Below are 14,782 nucleotides of genomic sequence, written 5' to 3'. Positions count from 1 at the left end.
CTGAATCCTTGGGAGTTGATTTGGGGAAAACTTCCTGAATATTTTTAAAATCTGTTAGCCCCCGATACCCTGTGTAACCTGCAGACTTTGAAACCAACATCAAAGTTCTAATATCAAAGTAAACGTATTATCAAAGTACATATAGGTCACTATATACAACCCTGAGATTCGTTTTCTTGTGGGAACTCACAGTAGAAATACAATAGAATCAATGAAAAACTACGCACAAAGACTAACAAACAACTGATGTGCAAAGGCAGACAATCTGTGCAAATACAAAATAATAATAATAATAAAAATAAACAAATAAGTAATTTGGGGTGGCATGGTAGCACAGTGGTTAGCACAATGCTTTACAGTGCAGGTGACCTGGGTTCAATTCCCGCCGCTGCCTGTAAGGAGTATGTATGTTCTGTCTGTGACCGTGTAGGTTTCTTCTAGGTGCTCTGGTTTCCTCCAGGTGCTCCGGTTTCCTCCCTTGGTACAAAGATGTACCAGTTGGTAGGTTAATTGGTCATTGTAAATTGTCCCGTGATTATGCTGGGATTAAACCAGGGGTTGCTGGGCACCATGGTTGGAGGGACCGGGCGAGCCTATTCCGCACTGTATCTCAATAAATAAAATAATACTGAGAACATGAGTTGTAGAGTCCTTGAAAATCAGTTCAGTGTTGAGCCGAATGAAGTTACCATGCTGGTTCAGGAGCTTGATGTTTGACGGGTAATAACTGTTCCTGACCCAGTGGTGTGAGATTCCTATGCCTCCTTCCTGACGGCAGCAGCGAGCTATTTCTCCTGCAATGCTCTAAATGAGTCCAGTGTGGTGATATCCTAACCTGTGCATTTCCCATGGGATACACAGAATCTCTGCATGCTTGATTCACAAGTTGAATGTCTGCAGCAGTTCGATTCTCCTGGAAAACATCATATTCACATTCATAATCAAGATAAAAAGTCACTTTTCATACATGTGGATCCAAGCAAGGCTGTTCTAAGCAATTGAACCTCCCGGCATTTGCTGTTGAACCTCTGTTAAAATTGTTCTATTTATTCATTCATCTTTCATTTTGTCTGACAAATTACTCACAATTCTCTGTGATAAATTTCATGGATTTGCCATTTTACTAGTCCATCTTCTCTCCTGAGGGTTGATACTATCTCCCTTGACGCTAACTAGAATATCTTGGTTCCTGTCTTCTGCACTCTTTGAAATTACATTTCAAAAGGTATAATGTCCATTTAAAAGCCCCCTAGGGAACATCTGATACACTTCCACCAATCTGTTGAATGACCATTTACCATTGCTCATGACAGCTTGTCCTCATAACCAACGTTGTACATCACTTTTCCTTCTGTTATTCATCATTATTATGTGCCGTGTTATATGGCGTGGGTGGTCATGGTCTTCCGTGACCATGATTGTCCTTGACAACTTTTTCTACAGAAGTGGTTTGCCATTGCCTTCCCCTGGGCAGTGTCTTTACAAGACGGGTGACCCCAGCCATTACCAACACTCTTTAGAGATTGTCTGCCTGGCATCAGTGGTCACATAACCAGGACTTGTGATATGCACCAGCCCATATGTACACCCATCCCTACCTGCTCCCAGGGCTTCACGGGACACTAAGAAGGTGCTGCACCTTGCCCGAGTGTGACCTGCAGGCTAGCGGAGGGAAAGAGTGCTTTACACCTCCTTTGGTAGAGATGTATCTCCACCCTGCCACCTGATTCTGTTATTACCACAACTTTAATTTTGTTTGCAAGCCTATTATGTGGTGTCAGGTTAAAAACTGTTAGAAGATTGCATACAAAACAACACCTTTTTACTCAGGCTTCTACCTCTTCCTTCCCAGCCCTGATGAAGGGTCTTGGCATGAAACATCGACTGTTTATTCCCCTCCATAGATACGGCTGACTCACTGAATTCCTCCAGCATTTTGTGTGTGCATTAACTGCTGCAACCCCTACTGTTGCTTAATAAAAGAAGTTTGCCAATTTGTCATTTTTTAAGGTTCAAAGAAAACTTATTATCAAAGTATCTCCTACAAAATCCTACCTTGGCAGTTAGGAGTGACACTGGCTGAACATCAGTGGCGGAGTTTCGTTCTCTGACAGGTCTAACCTAGCCGTGAAGGTGATGTTCCATCAGTATACTACTAGACTAGATCTAGTAGTAGGATCGTGGCTAGCTAAGACAAAGAGGTAAGCATGCCTTCGCTACTTTGTAGGTTATGCCTCTTCAGGCAAAGGCTGCACCCAACAAGGACGCTGGCAGCAAGGCGTCTGATGGTGTCTATGGCAGATGAATCCAAAAGGGTCAATGGTACAGCCACCTTGGTGACATGCAGAGGAACCAGAGTGCTGGTCAACGGATGGCATCACTAGACTGGTTAGTTGTCACTGCGGGGCAGCTTCCTTATCCACTAAGTCTGTACACTACTGTGTACCACTTAGCATCAGATTTGGAAGCCCGGAGAGAGTGTATGGTGGGGGCACGACAGCGTCTGTCTTATTACTGTGCAAGGCGTGTTGGAGTAGAGTTTCTGGATGGTGTGACATGCCTATAGAGACTAAACTCTCAGCACAGTCAATATCGAAATCGATAGACGGCCAAAGAAGAAGATTATCAAAGTATATATATATATATATATATATGTCACCATACACCACCCTGAGATTCATTTTCTTGTGGGCATACTCAATAAATCTATAGAATAATAACCAGAACAGAATCAGTGAAAGACTAGAATCTAATGAAGGTGTGGGCCAGATCAAAGTGGCAGGGTTGAGTGACACTGAATCCCCAGTAATGAGATCACGAAACACAAGAGGGATAATTCATTGATGAAGAGAGTAAGCACTTTAGAGCAGGTCTAAGTCATTGATTTATTGCCTCAATTTCTTTCACTTTGTCTATGAAAGTGAATGTGTTTGGATGCCAGGTCTGTAGTTGTTATTTATTACACATGCTGAGTATAACATCCACAATCCTCTGGTACTAATGGCCTATCTATGGACTAGGTAATATTTCCACCTTATCTACTGTATGTTCATCCTGTCCAACTTTACTGCTCCTCATCTTACATGTCTACACGTTCCTCATCTTTTCTACCATGACAACAAATGCAGTGGGAAGGAGTGAGAACTGTGGGGGAGATCTACCCTCCCTTCTCCCAATACTGTTACTCGGAGGGTCCCATTTGGAACACCGTATGCAGATGTTTGCGGCATGACTGTGGATGAAGGGGAACCAATGGACGTTCCCAGATTTCAAGGAGGGACTTTACATGGAAGGTAAGGTATTGCCTTGGATGCAGATTGGCTGATTAACACAAAACTGGGCAAAGACATAAATGGGCTTTGGGCTTCTCGCCAGTTTACAAGATACAATAAGTGTTGTACCACAGAGGGTTGATACGGATCCTTAACATATTTACTTCATGTGAATGACTTTGATGAGAGCACTGAGGGTAGGGTTGTAAAGTTCAAGTTCAAGTCCAGTTTAGTTGTCATTCAACCATACATGAATATCCTTGAATACAACCAAACAAGATAGAAGTGTTCCAGGGCCAAGGGGTAAAACACAGTAGCAACAGTCACAAACAGCACAAGGCACATGCAGCACATAAAAGACAGGAGTAAAAAATATAGTTACAGTATAGAAAAGTATAGTTCAAGTCCCCGAATCCATGAATGATGCAGCAGTCTGCAGTCAAACACAATACAGCTTGTCTTCCGCTGAGCAAACACTAGAGGATAAGAATTTGAAGAGGACTAGAATGTTCATTATCATTAAGTGCCGTATCATATGACATGGGTGATCATGGTTTCATGACCACGATTGTTCTTGGCAAATGTTTCTACTGGAGTGGTTTGCCATTGCCTTCTTCTGGGCAGTGTCCTTACAAGGTAGGTGACTCCAGCCTTTACCAATACACTTCAAAGATTGATTGCCTGGTGTCAGTGGTCACATAACCAGGGCTTGTGATATGCAGCAATTGCTCATACGACCACCCACCACCTGCTCCTCTGGCTTCACATGACCCTGATTGGGGGGGGGGGGGGGCCAAGCAGGTGCTACACTTTGCCCAAGGGTGACCTGCAGGCTAGTGGAGGGAAGGAATAGAGACTTGAGGTAACCTGGGAGCTAAGCAGCCTCTTAATCCTATTTACACAACACACACAAAATGCTGGTGGAACACAGCAGGCCAGGTAGCATCTATAGGGAGAAGCACTGTTGACGTTTCGGGCCGAGACGTCGACAGTGCTTCTCCCTATAGATGCTGCCTGCCCTGCTGTGTTCCACCAGCATTTTGTGTGTGTTGTTGTTTGAATTTCCAGCATCTGCAGATTTCCTCGTGTTTGCTCTTTATCCTATTTTTCAGATTTGGAAACTTTTACTGCAGGAGACAAACATCTACTTTGTAATTACTTCCATCCAAAATCATTAGTTATTGCTGTATCAGTATAATCTCTCTTGTCAGTACACCACTCATGATTGTGTGGCTAGGCAGAACTCAAAGGCATCTATAAATTTGCTGTTGTCACAACTATTGCTGGCAGAATTTCAGTGGAGATGAGGAGGCGTAGAGGAGTGAGATAAATCAGCTGGTTGAGTGGTGTTGCACTATTTTTGTGCACTTTATGCAGTCCAGTGTAGGTCTGTAGTCTAGTGTAGCTTTCTCTGTTTTTTTTTATTACGTAGTTCAATCTAGTTTTTTGTACTGTGTCATGTAAACCATGGTCCTGAAAAACGTTGTCTCATTTTTACTATGCACTGTACCAGCAGTTATGGTCGAAATGACAATAAAAGTTGACTTGACTTGACTTGAATATCAGTAAGACCAAGGAATTGATTGCGGACTTAAAAAATGGGAAGTTGAAGGAACACACACCAGTCCTCATCGAGGGATCAGTAGTTACGGGCGAGCAGTTTCAAGTTCTTGGGTGTCTGCATCTCTGAGGATCTATCCCAGGCCCAACATATTGTTGCAATTACAAAGAAGTCATGACAGCGGCTATCAGTCATTAAAAGTTTGAGGGGATTTGATATGTCACGAAAGACAATCACAAATATCTGCAGCTGTACTGTGAAGACCAGTCAAACTGACTGTATCAGCATTTGATAAGGAGGAACCACCGCACAGGATGGGGAAAAGCTGCAGGAAGTTGTAAACTCGACCACCTCCATCATGGGCACGAGCCTTCACAGTATCCAGGGCACCTTCAAAATGTGGCACCCGTTATTGAGGATCCCCATCACCCAGAACATGCCATTTTCTACCATCAAGGAGGAGGTCCACATGATCAATATTTCTTCCCGTTGCCATCAGATTCTGAAAGGATGTTGAACCCATGAACATTTCCCTCAGTACTTTTCCCCTCTTTTTTTGCACTACTTATTTAATTTATTATTAATACTTATACTGTACCTCTTATTTTAATGTATAATTTTTATTATTATGTGTTGCAATGGACTGCTGCTCCAAAACAGCAAATTTCATGGCATATACCAGTGATATTAAACCTGATTTTGATTCTGTGTCTGATCTTTCCACCTGCGAAAATATGCAAAGTTGCAAAGTATTCCTCATCTATCTCATTAATAGGATGGTGGATATTCAGCCATTTTATATTTTCCAACATTATTATTACATCCTCCACCATTGCTGTGATGACCCTGTTTTGTTTTCTCTCTCGTGAAGGAGTGAAGGATTTTCCCAGGACTTGAGCAAATGAGTTACTAAGAGAGGATGAACAGGCTCAGAGTTTATTCCTTGAAACACACTGCAGGAGACTGAGGGATGAACTCATGGAGGTGCATCAAATCATGAGGGGTATAGATAGGGCAAATGCACACTGTCTTTTTCCCAGTGTGGGGTTATCAAGAGCTAGAGGGCATAGGTTTATGGTGAGAGGAGAGAGGTTTAATAGGAAGCTGAAGAGCAACCTTTTCCACAGAGAGGGTGGTCAGTATATGGGATGAGCTGCCAGAGGAAGAGGGTGAGGTTGGTACATTTTAAAGATACTGGGGAAAGTACATACATGGTTTAAAAGGATGTGGGTCAAGCATGGGTAAGTTGGTCTAGCTTAGATGGAAATCTTGGTCAGCATGGATCGCTTGGGCCAAAACTCCAGTAGTCATGCTGTATCACTCTGTGACTCTGTAAATACAAAGTACTAGATATGAACCTCAACCATTCTTTTTGTCTCCATGGAAATATTGGAATTGGTTTGTTATTGTCACATGTACTGAGACACAGTAGTGCAGTTCCTTATGTATACCTTTTTAATAGAATTTGATATAAATATAAATATATATAGGATTTAGATATCCTGACCCACACTTCAAATCAGAAGGTGGTGGTAATGCACCTTAAAGCTGTTTGCCATAAAATTTCAGAAGAAGAAACACAGTGAAAAGTTTTTTTGTTTGCATACATCCATTCATAAGTACATTGAGATAATACACAAAATACAAAATGCAGGACATTGTGTTATAGTTAGAGAGAAAGCACAGTACAAAGGCCAGGGCAAGGTAGAGTGAAAGATCAAGAGGTAACCTTTATTATATAAGAGTTTAAGAGTCTTATAACAGCAGGATAGATGCTGTCTTGATGGTATGTCTTCTCAAGCTTTTGTATCTTCTGCCTGATGTAAGATGGGAGAAGAGAGAATGCCCAGGGTGAGAAGGTCCTTGAGTTTTGGTTTTGAAAATTCATGACCCCATACTCCCTAAAACATTATTTACCATTTATATTTTGGAAATGGTTTGAGGATCCCCCTTGTGGTGACTCTCGATTATTATTATTATTATTATAATGAATACTCTTATTGTTCTCCCTGTTTCTTATAGAATTTATCGAGCTATACAACATGGAAACAGGGCCTTTAGGTCCGTGAGAACAGCTGAGAGGATCATAGGGTTCTCCCTAACAACTATCGGGGCACTTATCAGGAGCGCTGCAAACCTTTAGTATTATTAAGGATCTCACCCATCCATCCAGCATCCTCTTTGACTTTCTATCATCAAGCGGGAGACTCCGATGCATGAAAACAAGAATGGTCAGGATGAGAAACAGCTTTTTCCCCCAGGCCATTAGGCTTCTGAACTTTCTACCGCGTTGTATTCAAAGTGTCACAGCTTAATCTGTTCTGTACCTTACAATAGTTACAATAATTAATGCACTTTAGTTTGTTATTTATGTGCGATTCATCCATAGATTTTATTCTTACCTTCATAAGTTATCGTGTGCTATATGTGTTATGTGTACTAATGTGCTTTACACCCAGGTTCAGAGAAAACTTGTCTCGCTTCTATATACATTGTATGGTTATATACCGGTATGTTATATACATGTATAGAGTTAAATGACAATAAAATTGACTTTGGCCTAACACGTCCTCGCCAACCATATATAACCATGTCCCATATTCCCTAACTACGTTTGTAGATCTCCTTGGTACATACAAGAGAAACTCTGCAGATTGCCACCAATCTTTGACTCAGATGCATCAGATCAATTTACAATAAACTGAAGTAAGTCTTCACCTTGTTAAGTATTTCGGTGTTTGGTTTACTTTATCAGTCTGGGTAATGTTTCCAAAATTGATGATAAGATACCAATGGGAAGAAAAGCAGAATTTTGTTTTACGTGTGTAGTGATCTGTAATACTTTGCCTACAGGGAAAAGGAAAGCAGATTTAAAAGGGAAAAAAGTATTTTTTATAAAAACTGAAGATATTGGAAATATGAAATTAAAACAGAAAATGTCAGCAGGTCAACTAGCAACTGTAGAAAAGGATGGAGTTAATGTTGTGTATTTAATGGTTTAGTAATATTTGAGTAATATTGTAAATATATTGTTTGATTAAGCATTCTTATTCATTTAAATAATTTGTTATGGGTTATACATGAATTGTATACGTCACGATGCTACCACGTGATATGTGTGCACATTGCTTGAAACAAAAAATGAACAGACACGAGTTATCTCCCAGCTCCCTTGTTTATCCTTTCAATTAGTTTCTATGTTTTGGAGTTACAAAACATAACAGTGGCAACGAGGAAGTTTTAAATGAACCCAAATCGACTGACTACCCGCTGAAGCGCAGCGAGATATTCGGGTTTAAAGTAAGCGCAGCAAGAAACTGTTGAGTTTTTAAAATGTGAAGCAGGTTTTTTTTTCAGAGCTGCATGTCTTCTTCAAAAAAGGGAACAAAGCTGAGTTAAATTAAAAAGGCAGAGTTTGGAAGAATTCATGGGTTCATGAACAGTGAGTATTGGGTGATTGTAATCACTAAAAGAAAGGGCAGAAAGACTGACACATTTGATTACACAACAGATAACTGGATATTGAATCCAGAGCTAATTGAGCAGCATTCTAAAGCAAACAGAATGCCCAATGAATGCATTGGATTTAAACCAGACACTTTGGTTAGAAGTTTAACTGCTCTAACCAAACCAGCTGAAATGAGCTTTGCTGCTATTGTGGAAGAAATACAGGAACATTTAAAACTGAAACTACTGTTGATTGCAGAGCACTTTAGGTTTCATAAGCGGAATCAGACTGAAGTGAAGTCCATTTCAGCATATATTGCCAAATTGAAGAGATTTTCTGAGCATTGCCAGTTTAATGATGGGCTTAATGATGTACCGAGAGATCATACAGTTTGTGAAATCTTACAAGAAAGCATTCAAAAATGGCTCATAACTGAGCAGTAGAAATCGCTGTATCAATGGAGAAGACAAACAGAGACACAATTCAGTTGCAGTCAGGAATGAAAGTGAGGGGGACATCACGTGATGACGTAGGATCGAGATGCAGGGACCCAGCTCTCCCGTAAAAAGTTAATAAATTAATGTTTAAATGAAGAAAAGTTAGTCAATACTTTCTAAAAGTTACTTATAAACGACTCCGGACTGTGTCAAGCTATGCCTCAAAGAAGGAAGATGAAGAAAACTAATACCGGGAAGACTACGCAATTTGGAACAAGAACAAGGCCCACGTCTACCAAGGAACCGCGGTCTCAGGTACATTATATCACCGGCGATACGGAACAGGAGACTGTGGCAACATTGGCCACAGGAAAAGAGCACCGTGAGCTGCACAAACGCGAAGGATGGAGCTTGCGCAAACGGGAGCAACAAGAACTACAAAGCCCAGCTACCACTGCAACTGAAAGTGATAGCGAATCGGAGGGAGAGTCAAATCTCTCGGAAGGATCAGCTGAAGAAGGAGGCAAAAGTCCTTCTAGAAATATAGAAAAGACTTTGAGGCAAATAATGCGTAAATTAGACACATTAAAAGTAATTAAAAATAATCAAAAAATACTCGGAAAAAAAATGACCAATATGGAGACTATGCTTGATAAAATGACAAAGAGACAGGAAAAAATGGAAAAAAGAATTACGGACTTGGAAACTACAACGGAAGACATGGTTGAAAGAATGGACAAAATGGAAAAGGAAAATACGGCTTGGACATCAGAAAGAAAACAATTTATGGAAAAAATTGATAAGCTTGAAAATCTCAGTAGACGAAATAATATTAAAATTGTTGGACTCAAAGAAGATATAGAAGGAGAAGATCCAATAAATTTTTTTCAAAAATGGATCCCTGAAAAATTAAAAATGGAAAGAGAAACTCCAATTGAGATTGAAAGGGCGCATAGATCTTTAAGGTCAAGACCTCGAGCTGATCAAAACCCACGATCAATTTTGATAAAATGCTTACGATACCAAGACAAAGAAAAGATCCTGAAGGCCGCTGCCCAAAGTGCCAAAAATAGAAACGGGCCATTGATGATAGCAGGGAAACCAGTTCTTTTTTATCCGGATATAAGTTACAACCTGTTGAAGAGAAAGAAGGAATTTAACCCAGTGAAAAAAGCCTTATGGGAAAAGGGTTATAAATTTACAATGCGTCATCCAGCAACACTGATAATTTTTTTGGAGGAGGGAAAATTTTTTTTTTCCGATTATCGAAAAGCGGAGGAGTTTGTACAAGAACTTCCATCTATTCGCTAATTACACATAGAGGCTTCCAAACGTAATGGATTAAAGATGAAGATAGACCCAAGGAACAGAAGTGATGGACATTTATGGATATTATAGAAGAGAAAAGCAAAATTTTAGAAATACCAAATGAGAACAGTATTTTTTTTTTCTCTTCTTATACATATACTTTTTTATGTTGTGGGGGAGCTGGGAGGCTGTGGATCGGTTACTGCGGGATTCACGTGTGTAATCATGGCGGTTGCCATGACCCGTACAGCAGAGGGGGGTAATGTTATGTTTTTTTCCCACAACATTAGTAGGGGGGTATTTTGGTTTTTTTTCTTTATATTTTAATTTTTTTCTATCTTTTTGCCTGGATGATTGGTGGGGACACACATAGCAACACGGAGATTTTTATAAAGATTTCCCAGGATACCACGAAAGTGGAAAGATTAGGTATTATTATAGATTGGAGTAATATAATAAAAAAAATAATGACTAATCTACTAAATTTTTTAAGTTTTAATGTTAATGGGCTTAATGGGCCAGTAAAAAGAAAAAGAATTTTAACATATATTAAAAAAATGAGAACTCCGTGGGGCATGTGGGGATCTTCCAACATCCAGGCATTCCCTTTTTTTTTTCTTTCTTATTTTTTTAATAGGGATGTTAGGGGGGAGGGGTTAAGGGGAGGGGGGCTGGGTAACACTTTTTTTTTCTTACACATTTATTCTGTAACTATTTAAAAACAATAAAAAAAAGTTTTAAAAAAAGGAATGAAAGTGAGTGTGGACAAAATTGCAATGGCTAAACAAAAACTGTCCTGGCCAAATAAATCATGTTACCATTGTGGCAGGGGCTCACATTCACCAGACCAATGCAGGTTGAAAGGTGAAACTTGCAGAAAATGCAATAAAGTAGGACATACAAAGAGCATGTTGGGCAGACAAGTGGACTGCACAGGGAAGACAAAAAAGTTTGTCCAGAGACTAAAGAATGAACTGTTAGCATTGTCAGCAGAATGCACTACGGTAACACTGAACCAGAATCTTATCAACTCCTCCTTGCATATCGTAATGCAGCACACTTCACAATCAACAACTGCCTAGTTAAGCTGTTCCCAGGTTGCCCCTTGCGTTCCCACTTGGATCTCCTCAAACCCAGTCTCAGAAGGAGAATGCAGAACAAACAACTGAGACAAATTGAGGGCTCCTCAAACAAGTCTACATTTGTTCTTTATTTTAAGCGAGGCACACACATGTCACGTGGTAGCATTATGATATATGCAATTTACATTATTTTTACACATAACCCATAATGAATTATTTAAATGAACAAGAATGATTAATCAAACAATGTTTACAATATATTACAATATAACTGAAATAATACTAAAATATTAGATACACAACATTCCACCCTGCTTCACTCATCCAGAGACAGAGAAGCAGTTTCAGCGACAGGTTACTATCGATACAATGCTCCTCAGACAGGATGAAGAGGTCAATACTCCCCAATGCCATTAGGCTTTACAATTCTACCGCCAGGACTTAAGAACTTTTTAAAAGCTATTATTAATGCTTTTTGAGATAGTGATTTAGATGCATATCATATTTTTTACTGAGTTAAGTATTGTATGTAATTAGTTTTGCTACAACAAGTGTATGGGACATTGGAAAAAAAGTTGAATTTCCCCATGGGGATGAATAAAGTATCTATCTATCTATCTATCTATCTATCTATAAACTCCAGCTCAGTATAGAATGCATCTCAGTATATTATATACCATGATACAACTACTATATACAGACATCCTCGCTTAAAATAAAGAACAAATGTAGACAAGTTATCTCCTGACTCTCTTGCTTTCCTTTCAATTATTTGTTTTTTAAGTTTTGTGGTTAAAAATATAACAGTGAACTTTTCATTTTGGAGTCCCTTCATCAGTTCTGATGAAGGAATCCTTGACTGAAAAGCTGGTTATGTAGTTGAGGTGCTAAGAAGTAAGGTATATGGAGAAATACTGTATGTTGTTTATGATCTTCAGGTCACTAAAGCCAAAAACCTAATTAAGTTTATTTAATTAGCAATGCAGAGCAGAGTAGACTGTTCTGGCCCTTTGACTCACACCGCACCAGCAACCCTGATAAACCTGATTAACCCTAACCTAGTCACAGGACAACTTACACTGACCAATTAACCTACACTGTACAGCCTTGCATTGTGGGAGGAAACCAGAGGAACTGGAGAAATCCCACACATTCCACGGGGAGGACGTACAGAGGCTCCTTACGGAACGGCACCAGGACTGAACTCAGAACTCCAGATATTCCCCAAGCTGTAGCACCCAAGGCTGAAGAGGCAATGGCTCCAGACAATGATTCTGATTCGTGGTTCACAGGATGGACAACTCACACACACGTTCATCGTAGAGCGACAGAAACATGTTGACACTCAGCAACTAAAAGTTAACTTGTCTTCTCTCCTTCCCAGTTCTGATGAAATGCCTTGGGCATGAAACATTAACTGTTAGGTAGCACATGCAAAACACTCGAGGAACTCAGCAGCTCAGGCAGCATGTGGACCAGTCAGCATTTCAGGCCAAGACCCTTCATCAGGACTGCTTCTCTTTCCATAGATGCTGTCTGACCTGCTGAGTGTTTCTGGCAATTCCTGTCTTTAAGGAGCCACAGAATGTAACTGTCACGGTCTCGTCTGGCAATTCCCCATTACCTCTTTAATTGGGCGCAAACCCCCTTCCTGATTTCTAATTGTTCCCAGTTCAGCAAATTACACGCACCTGCTTCCCATCAGTAACTGCGGGGTAAAAACCCTAGAATCACAGCAAGGAACTGCCAGTTCGTTGGTCAACTCTTGTATGAGTAACCGCGTTTCATGGTTATTTAGGACTGTCAGTTCCAAGTTCTGCATCATCTCCTGGATTCTCCACGTGAACCTTGTCTCTGTGTAAAGTCCCTCCGAGATACCGGTTCTCCGTTTGCAGTGGTGCTAACACCTAACGACTCTGCCTGCGTCCTGCACCTGGGTTCGTCCCCAGCCACGTCCTTGCGAGAGTAATGGAGTCAGCCCAACACACCTCGGGCACATCCATCTTCACCGTCGGCACAATCCACTTGAGGCACAGCCTGAAGTTAAAGTCAGTGATCCCCAATGATTCCCACCATCTGAGCCGTGCCATCTTCTCACAGTAACCATCAGGCAGAAGGCGCAGAAGCCCGAAGTCCAGCAGCACCAGGTTCACGAACAGCCACTTCCCTTCGACCACTACCTCAGTGTAACAACACTTTGACCTACAATGGACATCTTTTTCATTGTAAGTGTGGACCTTTTTGTAAAACATTGTTTGCAATTTATGTTTCTCTTGTGAATTTTGTTTATCTGATGCCATGTTCAAAGTTCAAAGTGAACTTATTAATCAAAGTGCATATATGTTGCCATATACAACCTTGAAATTTGTTTTCTTGTGGGCATACGCAATAAATCCAATTACCACAATAGAATCAATGAAAGACCCCATCAAAAGGGCAGGCCACGATTGTGCAAAAGAAAGAAAAATAATTAATAACTACAATAAATAAATCAGCATTAAATATCAAGAATATGAGAAGAGTCCTTGAAAGTGAGTCACTAGGTGACGGGAACCATTCAGTTGATGGGACAAGTGAAACTGAGTGAAATTATTCCCTCAGTTTCAAGAGCCTGATGGTTGAGGTGAAATAACTGTTCCTGACCTTGGTGGTGTGAGTGCTGAGGCTCCTGTACTTCCTTTCTGATGGCAGCAGCGAGAAGAGAACATGGCCATGTGCCTGTGACATCGTGCTAGTTTTTTCATTGCACCTGTGCATACGTGTAGTTGTGCATATGATGATAAACTCAGCTCTTGAACTTCAGATTCAAATAGAATCGGACAAATGTGTGAACAAGTAAAGTCGTAGGCTAGTGTGAGTGCAATGAAACTACTGGATACTTATTTTATAGAATTGTCTTGATGAAACTAATAGTTTTTTTTTGTGCTGTATGATTTCTTTCCCAAATCTGTAAATCTTGGTCCACTTAGATGTGGCCAGCACTTAAAAAAACAATTGCTAGTCCTCTACTATTTAACCAAATGAACAACTTTGCTTACAGGATAGGTTGTATCTGTCAGGAGGACCTGCAAGAGGCCAATATCCAGCAGAGAGCCTGTGACCTAAGGATGGTGAACACTAACAGTGACGAAGTCCAGCAACTTACTGATAACCTTTCTCCTATGGTCCACTCTCCTCTCCTATCAGATTCCTTCTTCTCCAACCCTTCTAGCTTGACTTCTTCCCCTTTCCCCCACTTCTTATTCTGCCTTCTTCCCCTTGCCCCTTCCTTTTCAGTCCTGGTGAAGGCAACTGGCCTGAAACATCGACTGTTTATTCCCCTCCACAGATGCTGCCTGACCTGCTGAGATCCTCCAGCACTTTGTGGGTGCTGCTTTGGAATTTTCAGCGTTGTGAAGAGCATCAGCGCACAAGAGACCACTGAAACAAAATTAAACATAAATGATCAAAATTATACAAGAAATAGCACAATAAAAATGTCCACTGTATTAGAATATTGTTATGGTGTTGCTATATTGATTACAGCTATACGTATTGGTTCAAGAGCCTAATGGTTGATGGAAGTAGCTGTTCTTGAACCTGGTGGTGTGGGACTTCAAGCTTCTATCCGTCCTCCCTGATGGCAGCTTCAAGAAGGCACGGTAGTGGGAATCATTGATGACAGATGTTATAAA

General features: G+C 40.5%; 1 long non-coding RNA gene across 1 annotated transcript in view; it reads left to right on the top strand.

The window, feature by feature from the left end:
• Nucleotides 1-14,579, top strand: part of LOC140717029 (uncharacterized) — a 32,384-nt gene extending 17,805 nt beyond the window's left edge. The window contains exons 3-4 of the long non-coding RNA XR_012096421.1: nt 7,454-7,539; nt 14,149-14,579. This is a non-coding gene — a long non-coding RNA (uncharacterized lncRNA). The remainder of the gene's footprint in view (nt 1-7,453; nt 7,540-14,148) is intronic.
• Nucleotides 14,580-14,782: the final 203 nt, after the last annotated feature.

Source organism: Hemitrygon akajei, chromosome 27 (genome assembly GCF_048418815.1).
Source record: "Hemitrygon akajei chromosome 27, sHemAka1.3, whole genome shotgun sequence".
Taxonomy (NCBI): domain Eukaryota; kingdom Metazoa; phylum Chordata; class Chondrichthyes; order Myliobatiformes; family Dasyatidae; genus Hemitrygon; species Hemitrygon akajei.
The sequence above is the reverse complement of the archived record's forward strand: the minus strand, read 5'-3'. Positions and strand labels throughout refer to the sequence as shown.